At 44.7% G+C, this 11,961-nt stretch overlaps 1 pseudogene; it reads left to right on the forward strand.

Moving 5' to 3' along the window:
• Nucleotides 1-11,670, forward strand: part of LOC149355140 (uncharacterized) — a 30,938-nt pseudogene extending 19,268 nt beyond the window's left edge.
• The last annotated feature ends 291 nt before the right edge of the window (nt 11,671-11,961 follow it).

Here is an 11,961-nt window from a genome sequence, read left to right on the forward strand (position 1 = left end):
GAGCTTTGATATAGGGCCCAACTGCAAAGTTAAACTTGACATTTTATGGTCTGATATCCCCTCTAAGACAGTCACACGTGGTGTTCGGCGTAGCAGGTTGCCAGAAACAAGAAACAGGTCCAGAACTGATTGAGAGTCGTTTTGTACACGGGTGGGCTCAGTGACTAGTTGTGTCAGGTTATGACAGAACACTACGTCGAGAAATAGTTGGGAGGCACCAGTGAGAGCCACCGGAGTATCAGGCAACCAATCTATTGACGGAAAGTTGAAATCACTCGTCAATAACAAATTGGCTGAGCGGATTTCGTTTCGGCATAGGAATTCATTAAGCTTTTCTAGAAATGTGTTATTAGAATTCGGGGGACGGTAGAATCCTCCAATAATTAGGTGACATTCCTCAAGGAATACTTTGAGTATAACACTTTCTAACCCCTCAATGTTTGGCAACCTTGAGACCCGCAAAGACTCTTTGTATAATATGGCAACGCCACCACCGCGGCCATCTGTCTCTCCGGAAAATGTTATAACCACAGGGTGTTATTTCAGAATCATAAATATCAGGATGCAGCCACGTTTCTGTCACGACTACAACATGAAGATTATGTGCCAGGACAATGCTCTCTAAGTACGTTACTTTATTCAAAATGCTTCGGGCATTGACATTGATACAACGGAAGGTCTTATTAGAACCATCATCTATTCATTGTGACCGTTTGGAACTGCGGCGTTCTCCAATTATAGGAACTCTTTTCTTCAGAGTGCTGTCCCACTGAAACACTTCGTCGTCTATTTTAATCTTATCGTATACTAGATTGACTTTCTTGCCTTCTTTTCGCTCCTCAGCTGTACTATCCCAGAGGTACTTTCGAATAGTTCTTGTGGCAGTGGAAAAGTCGTCAGATACAGAAATGCTCTTTCCTTTCAACTTGTGGCAATTCTTGAATATGTTTACTTTTTCACGGTGGTCGATTAGTTTAATAATTACTGGTCGCGATTTGTTTGTTTGTTTGCGCCCTAATCGGTGAATTCTCTCTATCGAAGACACCTCTACACCTAATTTTTCATGAAATAAGTTTACTACTGCCTCCGAAAGTGATTCAGAAGTCTCATCGGCCATATATGATAACATTGTTGCGCCGACTTCTGTCTTCAAGATCTACCAGTTTTTTTTCCAGGCTCTGAATACTGCTCTCCAGGTCAGTAATTTTACTGCCTAATTCCTTTATAGTTGACACGGATTCATCTACCTGCTTTAACTTTGCTTCTATGCCATCCAAGCGGTTATGAATAGCTTTCTGTCCTTCGAGTAACTGTTGGAGCAGCTCTGCTGTATTACCAGGCCCAGGGTTACTTTCGACATCTCCGCAAAGCATGAGAAGAGCAACAAAAACATTCCGGATACGCGAACATAAAGTATACACACTGTGAGGGCACACCAGCTGGATGAGGCAACGATCACTGGTTCGAATGGAACCATATTTGTTACTGACCTGCGTAAAAAGCAGAAATGGGTTCATGGCGATGTTGTCGGACAGCCAGCCGATGTGCCCACTAAAGGAATCCCAGATCGGACCGCTCCTTATGTAGGGCGAAGACGATGACGTGCGAGGGGGCGGTGTCCAGGCGTTGGTGTCGATACGGCATGACTTTTCGTGTGCGCAGGCTCCGACCAGGTGAGTCTGATAGGTTCGGCACACTGCTTCTTCCGTTGCGCTGTCCGTCAGAGCAGTTCCTAGCGTCAATATCTGCGTAAAAAGCAGAAATGGGTTCATGGCGATGTTGTCGGACGGCCAGCCGATGTGACCATGAACTGCACAGGCGAACGATCATTCAGAAAACTAAAACTCATGAAGAACAGGCTTCGATCAGCGATGACTGACAGCCGCCTGAGCGATTTGTCGCTGCTAAGCGTGGACGGAGATTCTGAGGCAGGTCAATGAACATCTGATCAACAAACTCTCCCTGCAAAAGGCCCGAAAACGCTTGTAGAAATATGAATGCCTTTCTTCCTTTGCTTAGATGAGGAATAGAAAGAGTAAACTTCTTATCAAAATTCTTGTTACGTTTACACGCCCAGTTAAGGGTTGAATTTCTGGGAAATGGATAAAGTATTTTCTACAATATGTAAAAGTGTAAAATGTCTGGAAAAATAAATTTATTCCGTAAGTTCAAAGGAGAAAAGGGGGTGTGAAATGCGAATGCACTTCCTTCCATTTTAAAATTGTATATTGCGTGTAAAAATGTAAATGTATTGCATATTTCAAAGTGGACAAGATGTGTATAAATTTAAATGCGTACACTGTGTATTTGAGCGTGTTATTAAAAGCATTTTTGCGGAAGTTCAATATCGATCTAATTTTCTGCAGGGGCCACCTTTTCGAAAAGGTTCAGCCCTCCCGCATGATGAAAGTATTTGTATAATAAACCGTTTATATTACGTTTTGCGCTAAGTCGGCATATAGAATATGCATAATATCACAGTTCAACGAAACACTGCTTTGAAGAGCTTAAATTCTTGTTGCTGGGTGAACTCACCAAATAGCCAGACGATTCCTAGTGAATTAGCTATACGAATTTGCAAACAGTTAATGAAAACGATCCACCTCTCTACTTCAACAGTGCTCACACGCAGACAATCAAAACGCGCACTGCCGAATTGGCCATGGAGGAAGGAGTGTTCCTTCCTCCATGTTCCTTCCTTTTTTTATGTCTCGTTATCACCTTGAATAGTTCAATCCCGATCACAGTCCGTCCGCGTGCTCTACGGGAATGTAGATGTCCAGGCGTTCTTCATAAAAACTGCGGAGATTCTTCGAGTAAATGCGGTATGTGTTCGCTGTACAGAATTATTAAAAGCGTCAACTCTCAGGAACGACGAGAGGGGCAGGTGAAGCAGAAGGGGAGGGGGGCTCTTGTTTCTTGAACCTGGCCCTCAGCACTGTTAATCCGGCCCTGGACGTGGCCGCGTTGTGCGCGTCTGCCTACCGCTGTTTGTTCACCCCATGGCTCGCAGACTCGGCTCCGCTGTACAGGTTCCTGGCCTCCTCGTGCGTGCCTGGCCGTTGCTAAACAAGGAACGAGCTTCATCAACTGCAGGGGAGTCCACACTACGGTCAGCGCGCCGTCTTCATCTTAGCAGTCACCGGTCTCAGGGCTCGCCCAATGCCTCTTCTCTGCCCGGTTCAACCACCGGACACACGGGGCACTCGGCGCTGGCGATGGGCGGCACAACCCGGCTCCAGGACAAGGACCGCGGATGTCGCGAGAAGCAACCGCATGAGAGTCCACCCATCCCGGCAAACCCGTCAGCCGATCTCCTAGCGACCACCACGGTAATGCATTTTCGATTGTTTATTCCCTAGTTCCTGCGCTTAGATGCCCTGGCAACAGTTGTAGACTGTTTCTACATCGGACTACCCCGCGTTATTCAACAAAACCGGCTAAATGACCAATTTGCACGTCGTCTCTTGACCTTTCAATTGCCGCCAGCATCCAAGGTCTGGCCCGCCGTCATGTCCGGAGCGAAACATCGGGTTGCCGCTTCGTGCTATGACGGCTCGGCTGGCGGTGACATTTACGGGGCCGACCATCACCACCAATGTCACCAGGGTTATGTGTTGGTCTAAGGAGCACGATGGACTGCAGTGCACTAGAGACAGGATTTCTCGGCGCTGCCACGGGGGTGTCTTAGGTGCTATTAGGCGAGTAGCGTTCCACAGCCTTCCTATATTGCGCGTCCGCTTTTAACAGGGGCCCGCATGCGGCTCGTAGCACATGGCTTCAAGAAGTGCGGAAGGAAACACGCATGGTTCTCTGCTGCGTGCTGTTGTGCAGTCTGGTGAATCCTTAGCCTTAATGTACGCGCCCCAGGCTACCAGAGTGCCTGAATAACAACAAGAGCAAGCCAAAACGACAAGATGTGCGACATGGATAAATACAACCAGAAACATATACGCATATCATTTTTGTGCTCGGTTCAAGTATATTATCAGGACTCACGAATTTGTTTCAAGTAGAATGCGGTCTCTACAAAAAACCGCAACGAAATAGCTTTGCGGAATTAGCTTTGCGGAATTAGCTTTGCGGGAGGGTCTTGCACTAAACGGTTGCTTTGACCGGTCAGTGATTCGTTCCTCCGTAAAACTTAAATCCACCTCGCCTGGTGAAAGCCACTTAAGGCCATTTAAGGTTACAGTGATTCAGGCTGATTACAGCTGACAGTTTCTGATTACTTACGCCTACAATCTGTCCTTTGGTTTGCGTCAGAGGTGTGAGTGGGACAGCGTCCTTGTGTAACCTCCACTGAAATGCGGTTGCCGAGCCCGGCAATTAAACCCGCCCCCACGTGCTCGAAGCAGGGTAGCATATATCCTTGGAGCAATCTCAGTAAACAACGCTAAACTATCTCTTTCAAATACAATTGACCTTTTAAGTACACCAGTGTTTTTTTTTCATTTTCTCTCTTTCCATCCGCTCGAAACTTTTCATAACTCACACTCAACTTTTAATACGCCATGTACATAATAATATGGAGAGTATTATTATTTAATATGAAGAGAATCGAGCATGCTCTGAAGAACCGAGGTAGCCTAAAAACGGTCAAGAGGAAACTAGGCATAGGAAAAACCACATGTATTCGTTCAGAGACAAATAGGGTGATGTCATATGGATAAGATAGGTAAAGGAGCCGAACATTTCTACACAAATTTATGCAGTAGCCAATGTAATCAGGTCATCAGTGAGATGGTCAGTGGTGCACAGTACTGAGAAATCCCGTCACTAACGAAGCAGGAAGTAAAGAATTTTTTAGGAGCAATGAAAAATACTGGAAGATATCTATAGGAGGTGCACAGCTACCATAATCCTACATCAAGTGAGCAATAAAATTCTAATAAGAAAATTTGACCAGCATGAAGACGTGATCTCGCCAATGCTATTCACCGCCTGTTTATAGGAGGTATTCAGAGGCCTGGATTGGGGACAGTTGGGGATACCATAATAAACGGAGCATACCATAATAAATTGCGATTCGCTGGTGACATTGCCTTGCTGAGTCAGTCAGGAGATGAACTGCAAAATGTGACCAATCAGTTAGGGAAAGCGGTACTGTGAGTATAAAAATTAACATGCAGAAAATGAAAGCAATGTTCAATGGTCTTGGAAAGAAACAGCGCAGTTTACGATTGGTATATATATAGGCAGCGAGGTGCTGGAAGCGGTAAGGAAATGCGTCTACTTAGGGCAGGTAGTGACCGCAGATCCGAATCACGAGAGCGAAATACCTAGAACAGTAAGAATGAGGTGGAGAAAAATTTGGAAGTTCTGGACAGAAACATTTTTCAGCGAGAAACTGTTTATGAACGCCGTTTTTACATATAATGGAAGATTTCAATATAGGAATCAATATATCCGCCGCTCACACCGCGGCAGTGGTACATTTTTTTTGTATTAATGTTTTTGCTAGCGTCCAAAGCTTTCCCCATTGATTTTTTATGGCAGTCTTAACTGTTCGATGAGATCGATGGAAACACAAAAAATTGCTACATATCAGAAGAATGGACCATTACTTTCCATATTTCCATAGCAGTATCGTACTGTTCTTGAATTTTCAAAATTTTTGTCGGAGAAAGTTAGACATGGATCATGACTGGCACTTTAACAGTATCCCTCAAGAAAAAAGTACTTATCTATATCTTACTGGCACTCACTTATAGAACAGGAACATGGAGGCTAAAGAAAAAGGTTCTACTTAACTTCAGGACAGCGAAGCTAGCTATGGAAGGAAAAATGATAGGTGTAACGTAATGATGTAATGATGCGTGATCTTTGTAATAATGCGTAAGGCATTATCATATATGAATTACCACGTGATATTCTTATACAACCACTAAATAATTCGTAATCGAATTTCTTTCTCGTGTTGTTTCAGTTCCAACAGCTGAACGATGACTGAAGTCAAAGTGTGGTTATAGGTTACGCGAGACATGAAAAAACTGCAATATCATCGTTGCTTCTACAGTCGCTGTCATTCCGGCTCTTGAGGAAGGCTGGTCTCAGCACTATAGTGAATTAAACGAAGAAACGATTATATCGCAGTTTTTCCATGCCTCACGTGACAAATAACCACCCGGCCTTTTGACGTCTCAGCCATCGTTCGGATGCTGAAACAGAAAATGCATCTCAGAAGAATTCTATCAAATTATTTAGCGGTCGTAGGCGAATACCACGTGGTGATTCAAGCACAGTGGCGTCTTCCGCATCATTGTAGAGAAGTAAACATGCCACCAAAATTAGGTGTCTATCCTCCTTTAAAGAGCCACTGCCCAGGGTCCGGACATTTTTGAAAAACAAGCCCACTGCATAGATGAGGCATCGAAGATAACCTCTGCAAAATACTAGAGCCATGCGCGCCCCGAAAAGCTGCGAAAATTCAAATCAAAGCCCGTTCGTTCTTTCCTATAACAAAAACGGGCCCGGCCCACTACTATGAACCCCGCTGACGTCAAGGGGGGCTACTTTCGCTAAAGGCACTCCATTGGTGCATCGTTCTGACTGACGGAAGAAGGTTGGGCGTAGCCTTGGCGTCGCGTCGTCTGCACAACGCTTTCCGCAGCGCCTTCTGTTCTGGCTCATGCCTACAAACCCGCATTAAGGAACAAAAAAAAACTGCGGAGGGAGCGTGCGGCGACAGCCTTGAACCCTTGCCATAAAAAGTAAAAAATAGTAAAACTGAGGGGCGGCCCCCTCACGGCGGAGGTCAGAAAGGCACCCAAGGTCGCACAACTGCCTGCGCTGCCGCGGGGCCTAGCCGGGGCGTCTCTGAGGGACGGTGATTCCAACTACGGTGTCTCTATCAATGTGTGGGGAAAACAGGAACCCTTCCTTAGCTGGTTAGCCGAGCTGACAAAGAGCGCCCTGGAAAGGACGATTAGAGCGTTTTTTTGGCGATGTGGGGAACGACATCCATTCCTCACTCTTATCCGCCTGCTCATCGATCACTCTTGTCCGAGCGTCCCACCGTTTGTGCCGTACCGGCTTCTCTCTCATCTATTGCTTGCATATGACACGCACTGATGACAGGGGGTACGCATCTGTGCCAAGAACTTGACTTGCAGTGCGAGTGGAGACGGGGGCGGCGGTGTGCTTGGCTTAGGCATGGGCGCATGGGACAGGTCGGAAGGAGAGCCCCAACGGGATAGGATGTGCATGCTCTTACCGAAGAGAGGGTGGTGTTGTGTTTGTTTTTGATATTGTTTTCTTAACGAGACCCTGGGTTTGAGGCTGAGCCCAACCCACGGGGTAGGTTTATGCTGGATTGGAGAATTGATGCTTGGGGCGGGCCACTTGAAATGACCGCCCCTATTTCTTTGTTTGTTACGGTTATAAAAACCAAACTGAACGAATGGAGACCAGCCTGAGCTGGGGCTCTATGCTTAGCATGCAAGATTCTGCTACTTAGGCTCTAACCTGCTAGGTCGATGAGTAAAGTAGCGCAAAGTTTGTTTTTCTTTTTGTAAATTCATTTCTGCTGTTCCCAGTTTTCTATTTGTACATGTATGCTGTAAACAGTGTTGTAGGCGTCACCGAAAAAAAGTAGCTAAATACGTCACTCGTTACACTACAAAAAAAAGAGAACGCGGTACCGTTACCGAAAAAAATTATCGCACGTTACTTTGCCGTTACCCCATGGCCATAAATTTTAATCAGTGCGCCTTCGCTGTAAGAACTCAAGATAATAACTTTATCAAGCTCATAATTCATATAATTCAAACTTCACAAAGAAAACAAAGCTGAACTCAACAAATTTACAGTAATTCTAGTGTGCTTCTGCTTACGAAATTACGCGGAAATTGTGCAGCAATAAAGAAATGCTTAAATGTCATAGTTCCGGAAAAAAATATATTTGCGCACATGAACAATTTTTTTTTACTTGAAACTGCATTATTATCGCAAAAAATGCGAGTGTTTTCGTCAAGGTGTTCAAGGTCAGCTTCGCTCAATTAGGAACTCAATAACCAGAAACGTAGCCGCAGTTGCAGATCGAAACAGCCGGTTGACTGCAATCCCCTTTTCTGTGCTGTACCATTGTACTCTTTCGACGGCTCTCTTGGGGCCATCTTGAAGTAAACTGGCGACATTCCTGAGTTTACTCACAAGAGGGAACTGCTTCCACAAAGAATGCGAGAGTGTCGCCTGGAGACGAGACCTTTTGGTTGGAAAACAAGCTTACGCAGAAACTGACTTACAGATTTCTGCAAATGGTCCATTGGTGGCTCGGCATGCGTCCACTCTTTAGAGAGTTGTGTGTGTGAGTGGTTTGGGGGTGAAGATGAGTGTGTCAGTGCGTGTTCGTGCTTTTTTTTTAGTTGAGTGCGTCGTCAAGAGCAGCTGTTTTTTGGCATGCATGCGAGCCGCAACAAGGGTCGTCGAGAACACCGGTAGATTTTGTTTATTTGCAACATCATTTTCGGCGTTTATTTTTTTTAAATAGAGGCGGAGGCGGACAATTTAAATAAAAAGAAACTAGTAACGTGACACCTCACGTTACCGAAAAATGTTAACATAAGTACGTTACCCGTTACAGTTCCGATATGGTAACGAGTACGTTACTAAGTTACCGCAAAAAGTAACGCGTTACCGGTAACGCCGTTCCTTGTAACGCGTTACCGACAACACTGGATCTATGCTCTTCTATCTGTCATCATCTGCTAGATTGCCTTCTGGTCTTTCTCCACGCCGAATTCACTAGAAGAAGGGTTTGGGAACCTTCCTGGAAGAAACGAACAGAAGATCTTAAATTCAACAAGATCTGAAAGTTTACTGGCGTCGCATCTAATGCGAAGGCAAGAAAACAGATGGTCCTTAGGGGTAACCGACTGGATTCCAAGGGAAGGAAAGCGCACCAGGGGGTGGCAGAAAGATAAGTGTGTGGACGAGATTAAGAAGTTTGCAGGGATAGGGTGGCTGCAGCTGGCATGAGTAAGGGTTAATTTGAGAGATATCGGAGAGTCCTTTGTCATGCAGTGGGCGTAGTCAGGCTGGTGATGATGATTATGATGTGCACGTTCACATGTTTTTATTGCAGAATTTACGCAGAGTCACCCATGTAACACATCTCAGAGACCTGAGATGACTGTCCGAGACGAAAAGGGGGACAAAATGCGGCGCCATTCGACACGCAATTTCCTCGGTCAAGGACCCTTGTACATGTGTGTGCGCGCCTGTGTGTGCGTGTGTGAGTGTGTGCGCGCGAACCGACCAGGTGGCAGGCGCCCGAAAGGGGCTCCCGTGGCCGTCCCCCCGCGACCGTCCCTGAACTGGGCGGCAGGCTTTCCGGGAATTCTACTATCCGAGGTCGGAGAGGTGGGAGCGACGGCAGAAGAGGTAGAAAGGAGGACTCGGCTCGGCATCGAAGGGACAGTGCTTTGTGACACACTGAACGAACAGGTCGTGCTTCCAATCTCTCTGTAAAGTTTTCTTCCTTTGCCGTTCGGCCAATTAAATCAGTTAAGTTTTACCGGAGTTCCTTCATTGTGAACGAAACTAACGAACGCGTACGTAGAGCACGTACCCTCTAACGTACAATACAAACAAAGTTTGGTGCCGAAAATGACCATTATTAACGTTTAGCCATTATCTTAGCCCGCAGGTTTCTTGGCGCCCTAAAACATCATCTTATCATCACACCTAGCGCGTCTCAGTGGAAATGGCGGAAATTGATGTGGTTTCCAGCCATTTATTTATTTATTTATTTATTCATTAATTTATTTCACTACCCTCAGGGCCAGAGGCATTACAGAGGGGAGTGGGTTACACACGAAAGTGAACAAAAAATACAGCTGTAAATAGACTTAAAAATTAGACATAAATGAAGCTCACAGAAAAAACGAACAAACAGGTTACGACAAAACATTTAAAAAATTAACAGAGCATATATCGCAGAATAAAAATAATAACAAAAGCAGCAGCATACAAGAAAAACAAAAACGACAGGAGAAACCACGTTCAAAAGGCACTAACATGCGCGCATATAAAACAAGTGGAACAACCGTTAAAAAAAGATGACAGTGTTAAGGATTCTCGAGTTTATGACAGTAGCAGGTTGGTTAAAGCAGATTTAAACGTAGAATTATCAGAAATTTCGACGATAGATCCGGGAAGGTGATTCCAGCTCACTGACGTACTTGGTATGAATGAATTGTGATAATGGTTGGTTTGGCATGAAGGAATACCAACCTTATGACGATGGTCAATGCGATGTGAAATGTAAAAGGGCGGTAATATCATTTTATTCTTAAGAATGGGATTGTTGTAATAAATCTTATGGAACAGGCAAAGACGGTATATTTTCCTACGTTGTGACAGCAGGGTAGTGACAAGCTTGTTTTCATAGTCGTGACGCTGGAGTTGCGATGATAATTTGAAAGAATGAAACGAACCGCCCGGTTCTGGACGGATTCCAGTTGATAGATGAGCGTCTCTTGACTGGGGTCCCGAACAGATGCAGCATATTCCAGTTTAGTACGAACTAACGATTTATAAAGAAGTAATCTTACACAACTAGAAGCAACATAAAAATTGCGGCGTAAGTAACCCAGCATGCGATTAACGTTGTTAGTTATATAATCTACATGCGTGTTCCATGAGAGATTAGAAGAAATAAATACGCCTAGATATTTGTAACAAGACACAGATTCGATGCTGCTGTTATTAAGATGATACGAGGGCAGTGAAGTATTACAACGAGAAACACGCATGTGCTTGCATTTCTTAGGGTTTAGTTCCATGTTCCAGGTATTAGCCCAGTCAAGAACATGATCGATACCGGACTGAAGAAGAGTTACATTAGCGTCACTGTTAATTTCGCGGTATATGACGCAGACATCTGCAAAAAGGTTAATTGATGAACATAAGCTAATAGGCAAGTCGTTGATATATATTAGGAAAAGCAAAGGCCCCAACACAGAGCCTTGTGGTACGCCTGACTGTGACAAATTGTGAACGATCAGTAAGAAAAAAATGCAACCAAGCAAGAACATTAGTATCAAGATTAAGTTTGCTTAGTTTGAAAAAAAAAAGCAGTTGATGTAAAGCCTTGTCAAACCCTTTTGAAAAATCTAGGAATATACAATCGACAATGGAACCCGAGTCAAGGATGGAATTCAGATCATGCGTAAACGATAAGAGTTGTGTTTCACAGGAAAATGACTTACGAAATCCATGCTGATAATCTGTAAAAAAGGCATTTGACTGTAGGAATGATGCAAGGTGAGAGTAAATTACATGCTCCATGATTTTGCACGGAATGCTCGTTAAAGAAATGGGTCTATAATTAAGCGGTGAATGTTTATCACCGGACTTGTGCAAAGGAATCACCTTCCTGACCTTCCAGGTATGCAGCAGAGCGAAGCCTGATAAAACGGAGCAAGCAGCATTTCACTTGGGAGGTGATGTCAAATATTACTTCCTCCTCTCTTGCTGTGTATAATAATGCAAGCACATGAAATGTTAAAATCCAATTCCTTTCTCTGAAACTGACGCTTGATTAATCCTGCCTCGAGAAGTGTCTCTAAAGTTGCTCATTACTTCTTGTATACGCAGCGTGCGCCAGGTCCAGATGGTGGCTACCCGGCGCTCCCAAAGAGGCCCGGGACTTTGCTGGCGCCTTAGCGGCCTGATTTTATCCTTTGAGAAATATTCAGCAATAAATAATATTTAAATGCGTGAAATTAAGGCCTTGTTTATTCCTGCTACATCGAAACAAATTAACTGCATCTGGCGTTTTGAGGACCAGTAGTCAAAACACTTTATTTTCGACAAATTGCGTCCGAAAGCCGCCAAGCGGAGACCACCTCTTCGAAGCCTCGTTCAGCGTGTACAAAACGTGCAGGCGAGTAGGCGGAAGTTTGTGAAGCTAGCCACCTGAAGTCGGTGCTGTGATCTTGACGTTTCGATAACTGC

This window comes from Amblyomma mixtum, chromosome 3 (assembly GCF_055824585.1).
Source record: "Amblyomma mixtum isolate Tamu chromosome 3, ASM5582458v1, whole genome shotgun sequence".
NCBI lineage: Eukaryota > Metazoa > Arthropoda > Arachnida > Ixodida > Ixodidae > Amblyomma > Amblyomma mixtum.